The sequence below is a fragment of the Microtus ochrogaster genome, unplaced genomic scaffold (assembly GCF_000317375.1).
Source record: "Microtus ochrogaster isolate Prairie Vole_2 unplaced genomic scaffold, MicOch1.0 UNK1, whole genome shotgun sequence".
NCBI lineage: Eukaryota > Metazoa > Chordata > Mammalia > Rodentia > Cricetidae > Microtus > Microtus ochrogaster.
In genome coordinates, this window is record NW_004949099.1 from 18,196,597 (window position 1) to 18,204,068 (window position 7,472).

General features: G+C 37.5%; 1 pseudogene; it reads right to left on the minus strand.

The window, feature by feature from the left end:
• Window positions 1-6,537: 6,537 nt before the first annotated feature.
• Window positions 6,538-7,166, minus strand: LOC101995986 (annotated as a pseudogene).
• Window positions 7,167-7,472: the final 306 nt, after the last annotated feature.

Sequence of the window (7,472 nt, forward strand, 5' to 3'; positions counted from 1 at the left end):
AGAGAGAGAGAGAGAGAGAGAGAGAGAGAGAGAGAGAGAGAGAGAAAGCAAACTTTCAACTTCATTGATTTTAATTAAGCTAACCATAGACTGGCAAGCACTGCAAAATTCTTGAACCTGATGAGATAAAAGCCATTATAAAATAGGGACAGAACCCAATGGCTAGTCTTTAATTATCTAAAACTGACAAGACAATGGCCTGTCAAGTTAATGGAAATTATTTTCTGTAATGCCTGGATGGTAACAATTTAAAATTTTTTGAAAATGAAACCTGGTTTAGAAATGAGTTCCTATCCATTAAATATACAGAGAAACATGAAATTTAAATGTACTAAAATATTTTGACATGTTTCAATAATGTAGAATGATAGTTTCTTGTTTATTTTAATTCTTTTCAATTAGGATAAATCCCATATGCTTTGCCAGGAAATGAAATCTAGTACTGTGTGTCCTTATTATTATGCTCTGGAGATCAATGTTATTGCTAATTGTTGATTGGTATTATTTTATTTATAAAAATAAAAGATAAATATCAGGAAAGGGATATCTGGCTGATTAAAGCTCCTGGTAGAGTGGCATTGGATAAGACTCCAGTTTTCCAGTTCATCTTAGAACATTCTTCCTTGCCCATCCTTACACTACCAGCACAATTGTGAGCTAATAAGGATAATAGCCCTGAAGTGATGTGAATTTTGTACTCAGCTTTCTTTCTGAATCAAGCCCAAGTCACTGGACTAAACCATCTTGAATTGCATTAGTATGTATCCAAGAAGTTACTGATGCCAGGGAATAGCTGGACTTTTAGTCTATTTTCTTTCCTGTCTCCAGTTACCTGAAATTTTTCCTATATTAACTGCTTTCTGATTTTTATTCATTTATCCCTAATTCTAGTTAATGCATGAACCACTGCCTTAAATCTGTATGTTGAACCTGATGATGGTAACATTACAAAGATATTTAAAAACTCAGTGTTTCTGATTGATGAAACACAATTTTGAGAGTGGTAAATGATCTGTAGATTCACAGCCTGTGTGAGTTTCCATCTTAACGTGCGTATACTAAAGGAATAGCATGTCATTAATTAAAGGGAAAATTCATTTTTTCCTGTAACACATTATGATCCTATAGCATACTGTGCTATTGAAGGCACAGGAATTGTTTTCACTGTAATAAAAGATTGACATTTATTTGTTGTACACCGTAAATGTGGAATATTTTCACCATTTCTCATATATGTGTTGAATATATACTTGTATATCATATTGCATATTTGTAGAAATACATAGCAGCTTAGCTCTAGTTATGAACTTTGAGAGTACGCACAGCAGAGAACTGGTAAGGAGAAACAATGCATATGGGTGCAACTCAATGCAAATCACAGTGAAGTAAACTTTCCTTGTTTGTCCGTGTCTTTTTCCTATGTTCATGTGGTAGGAAACCATCGCACTGATTCCCAAATGACCTTCCTTTCAAAGTTCTGAAGGTAAGTGATGAAATAATAGAATATTCATCAACATACTATTTTTCTCTCGAATTTACCTAAATGTATCAAAAGAAAAATATCTTTGACTTTAATTTCCAAAGAATTGCTTTATGTTCTCAAGCTTGGTAGGTTTGTCCTGTTACAGAGTGTACACATAGGATATATATTACAGAAACAAGAGGATGTCATTCAGGCAAATGTGTTATTTTATTGCAGTATCTATATTTCCAACATAGGGATCCTACAAGTTTCCAATCTCTGAGCTTTTATTTGTGTTCTTTGTTTAACAACAGTGAGCATTCGGGACAGTGAGAACCAGTGACACACAGGAGAAAAACTAATCGATAGTAATTAACAACAATATTAACCTACCAAGACGTAGAATCCCACCTACCTATCAGGCATGTGAAAAGCTGCTTGTTATTTACTCTGTCCTGATAATGTAGAAAGTAAATTAAACCATATTTCCTTAAATATATCGTAAAGAACAATCTTTATTTTAGGCTTAGCCTCCTGGCTATAAAAGATAAAATTGGGCTTTGCCAGTAGAGACCACAAATAAATAACACAAAGTGTAAATGAAAGACTTTCGGACCATGTTAGCAGTAGATATCCTGAAGTTTATCTTTTTGCTTTAAAAAGTCACTTAACTTATGTGTGATAAATACAAACTTTTCTATGTTGTTACTCAAAATGCTGTTGGAAATGGGTTTTTCTTACTTTGTTTTGTCCAATATTTTTATCTTTTCATACTTTGCTTATCTTTGGGAAGTGTCTGTCCAACTTAAGCTATGCTAAAAGATATTTGGCAAGGACATCTTCTGTTCCTAGGTATAAAAGCAAGTCAAACACCACTATTATTTTTACCCTTCAGGAAAAACCTTCTGTGAGAATCCTGATTTCATTTCCTTTTTATAAGATTCTCTCTCATATTTATTAACTGCAAGGTTTGGGTCAAATCAGCATGTGTATTCTCTGTAGTTTATCAACAAAAGGATTCTTTGAAAGATTAAATTGCATAGGACTAACTTGTAAAGTGAAAATGGGCAAAATATCTAGTAAAAATGCTAGAACTTTTGATTTCTTGAAAAATGCAGAAGTTTAGCAATTCAAACACATTATATTTAGGCCCATTTGTACTTCACAGAGGCCTGCTTATGATGCATTTGTGTGTAGAGATAAGGATGGCAAATAATCTTCATTATTCATAACTATGTCTTATCTTTACTGAAATTTTCATCAAAAGTATCAGTGAAATGAAGTATGGATTAAATATTTTTATTGGTAATATATTAAATTAGATTTCTCAAAGACTTTATGAATCATTTCTAGCCAACATAAAAATATCCTACAAGCATCAATTTGGTATATTTTAAAATGAACATTAACTTTCTCTTTATGTGATTTCCACATCTCTGTTAGTATTTTTTCTTTTCTACATCTGATTGGCAACAATGTAGAAAACTAAGTAATGCCTTTTTTTCTTTCTCTTTAAATATTTTATTTATTTATGTTTTAAATGTATGAGTATTTTCACTATATGAATGTAAGTGTGTCGGATTCCCCTGGAACTGGAGTTATAGACAGTTGTGAGCCACCTGCTGTAGAAGATGGGAATAAACTTTGGCCTCTCTGCAAAAGTGTCAGATGGCCTTTTGCCTCTAAAGCATCTCTCCAGCCCCCCAAAGAGATTTTTTTATACATACATGTCTCCTCTTTCTTAGACATAATTAATATGTTGACATAAAGATATTGAATTCTATCACACTATGTATTTTGTCTGAAGCTATTCCCAGTCTGGGTGACAAGGAAGCTGTGCATCATCTTTCCCTAAGCCTTCATCATCCTCCTCAAACCTTCATCATCCTCCTCAAACCTTCATCATCCTCCTCAACTCTTCATCATCTCCCCAACCCCTAATCATTTCCCCCAACCCCTCATCATCTCCTCACACCCCCTCATCATCTCCCTCAAACCGCTCATCATCTCCCTTCAACCCCTCATTATATCCCCCAACCACTCATCAACTCCCCAATCCCTCATTATCTCTCCAACCCCTCATCATCTACATCCAACCCCTCATTATATCCCCCAACCACTCATCAACTCCACAACCACTCACCATCTCTCCCATCCCCTTATCATCTTTCCCAACCCTTTATCACTTGCCCAATCCCTCATCATCTCCCCAACCCCTCAGGTGGTGAGGAGTTTGTCCTTCTTTCTCTTGTACCTCATTTCTAAAGAACTCCTTGCTGCTAATGAGACATAACAGCTCAGTCTTAGAGTGATGGAAGTATAAAGATGTGATTTAATCCCTAGAATCTACAAGGAGGAAGAGGACGGGGAAGGCAAGAAGGGAAAGAGGAAGAAGGAACTGGGAAGCAGGGGGAGGTACGCTCCTATTCCCAGCATTAGGGAAATGAGGACAAAAGTGTCCCTGTGGACAGTCTTGTATGCTTAAAAATTTACAAGACAACAAGAGACTTTGTATCAAAATCAAAGTAAAATCTACCTGAGGAAGTTAACTTCTACACATGTGAGAAGACAATACACGATACGAATATTTCACAATATATACAGATATAAAAAAGAAAATAGGTTCTATTTTCGTGGGTCAGCTAAAACTTACAAAAAGAAACTAAGAAAGCTCTTGGTCCTATCTTTTTAAGGTTCTCCTTGTCCCATCTCCATTTCTTTATCCTTTGAAAGTCTTTTCACTGTGCATGGTCCACCACATTCCCACCCTCTTAGTCTGAGTAGCTCTGTTTTATCTCTCTATAAAGCACAATAGCAGTACCCGTCTTCCATACAAGCAATTAGGAAACAAGCTCTGTGCTAACACTTCACACTATTGTATCTCCCCTTCACTTGCAGACAGCCCTACACACACACACACACACACACACACACACACACACACACACACACTGTCATCTGAGGTTTTCCCATGAGAAAACAGAAGGCTGCTTAGGGGTTAGATCCTGTCTTCCTTTTTTAAAACATGAACTTTAGACATACCACTTGCACAAACCTTTTCTGTAACCACAGAGCTGAACATATTCCATTCTCTGGCATATAACTCCTCAGGGGATTTCAACACATGTAGACTTAAGTAAAAATTTCATAGTGCAACACCATGGCATTTAATTACGTGAGTTCTCTCCTGTGTTTTTGCTCTCGATTTTAAGGACATACCAGGATGTTCCTTACAATTCAGGACAACCAGGAATATGTTATCACCTGAATGCTTTACCTACAGCTCGACTATCATTGCATGTTCTGGTCTCTCTAACTGGAAATTCTTTTACTTAACATTGCTCTTAAACTCTTAACTCTATAGAATTTTTTGCTTCCAGTTTGAGCTGATTCCTACCCTCTCTGAGCCTCTTTACATCTTGTAACTTCAGTGAATTCCTTGTTGAGAGTACTTACAGCTAGCATTTTTTATTCCGTGGGATGTCAGCTTGCTTTGTTCCTAATGGGACCAAAGATAGACTTTTTAAAAATTGCTTAAGTGGTCTTATTTTCCATGGAAATTTTAAGTCATTGTTTCCTTTATATCCCTATTCACTTCCCCTGTTGTAGGAAGGTAGTTAAAATTTTCCACTATGATCCTCTTTGACCAGTGTAATTCCCTCATTTCAGAATTCTGTGTCTCTGTCTCTGTCTCTCTCTGTCTCTGTCTCTGTCTCTCTGTCTTTCTGTGGGGGAGGTTGCAAGGGATCGTATAGAGGGTAATCCTCAGTTGCTTTCTCTCTGCTGACTAGCCAGTCATCCCAAGTGATCCACTTGTCCCCACCCACCCAGGGATAGGAATAAAATCTCACACTACCATGACCAGAGTAAGGACTATTTATAACCCCCTGTGTTTTTAGTTTTGCCAATGCTACTAAACTGCTGAATTCTCACTTTCTCAGCTACTGTTTGACTTTTCAATGATTATTTCTCTCGGTTACATTTGACTCTTTGTGTAGTTTCTCCTGCCATCACCATGTTTAAAGTTGAATGGCTTATGTGTCTTCCATGACTTTACTTTTCAAACTGTTATTTAGTTCATTTTTTTCTTGGATGTGTGTTTGAAAATTTCTGCTGATGATTCTTTCTCATAGTTTTATTTTTATCTCCATTTTCTGCTTAAGCACGGTGCTTCATTAATATGGGCTGGGCAAAGTTTCAAGCTTTTAATCTTACATTTTTAATTATTCCTCACACTTTACAGCCTCGACACATTTACTATAATAAAGGGAAATCATTAATTCACTTAGATATATGTGGGTGAAAACTACAGTTTTCTTTTGGATTACTTTCCATATTCATCCTTACTGCTGTTAATTTACTATGCATTCAAAAGAATATGAGTTCAGGATAGGATTTTCCCCTCATTTTTTTTTTTAAATTGACTCCCTTGGTAACCAAATAGGGCTGAAAAATTTATTTGAATTATGGTTGCCTAAAGGGAGGGGTTTTGGTAAAGCACTTGCTTTGCTAACAAGGGGACCTGAGTTTGATTCCATACAAAGCAGCAGGGGGAAGCACACTCATGATCCCAATTTTGGAGAGAAAGAGTCAGGCAGACCCGGGGGGGCAGGGGGGGGGGCGGGGGTCACGGTCCAAAATGCCAAGCCTGTATGGCAAGCTCTGTGCCACTAGTGGTGAGACCCTGTCTCAAAAAGGCAAAGTAGACAGCCTTTGGATACAGATCGTTTCCTCTAGCACCCAACGTGTTAACACGTGAGCACACACGCACACCTCACATTCACATATTCACACACACATGCACACACAGACACACATGTATATACACACTTATGGTAGGGCGTGTCTTTCTTTTCTGCTTACTGTTCTCATCTTCAGATTTCCTTTCCACTTTCCACTGACTCTTTTTGCGAGTAGAGACATTGTTGTATCACCCCTTTGAATATGTTTGTTTTTCCTTTTAATTTAAATGCACTTTATTTTTAGACAACCTACATGACGTGTTTTTTTTTTCTTTAAAGAAAATAAAGAAAAAAAAAAGAAATAGACAATGTCTCCACTCCAGATAACTCATGGTCAAAATAAGAGCTCAAGGGGACATCAGTCCCATTGTCCTAAGTCCTGGTGTTGTATGGATGGGAAGCAGCAGCCGGTTATGGTGACAGGTGATAGATCCAATTTGTTAACATTTCTCCATCTCTAAGCCTTCCATGAATAAAACCATGTATGGAGTCACCCCATCTTCACGGTAGTCCAGGAGAGCAACCATGCCATCTGGATTCATGTTGTCACCAATAAAAAAAAACTGGTAGTTATTGAAATTAGCAAGGATGTGCTTAATTTGCTCTGCAGCCCCAGTCATAAAAGGCTTTACTCTTCCTGGTTTCTGTTCTTCAAGTTTGCCTTTCAGTGATTTCATGTAATCTTTGATGTACTTTTTGTAGGCCTCTTTTGTGAAGCTGGTTTCTTGTAAGTAGTGGTTCATGACAATGTCAACACCAGTGACTACTGTGCTTTCGGTACCTTCGCCCTCTGGGCCTTCGGCGGAAGCATTCCCACCAGTGAGCGAGTCATCGATGTTACCCTCTGTTCTACTGACCATCTTGCCCTCCACCTCCAGGCACAGCCCGTCCGCGATCTCCCAGATCTTGTAGATGTCGGAGAACAGCTCATCATGGCTGATGATGTCCTGGTAGATGATCATGGTGGCGGCTGGGGACGGCTGCGCTAGCCTGACATTGCGGAGCAAGCGAGCACAGTACAGCCGGAGTGGCGCTGGGGGGAGAGGGGAATGGGCGGAAAAGCTGTTTATATTTTATGAATATGAGAAATCTTGATTTATCTTTAGCTTTTAGAAAAAAATCATTTGAAATAAATAGTGCAGTTCCATTTTTAACATTTAAACATTTTTAAATAATAACATTGTCAAAAGACAGTGTTGACACACTTGGTTTCATTCATTCATTCGTTAGTTAGTTATTTGTTTCTTTGCATTTTATGTCCAGATAAC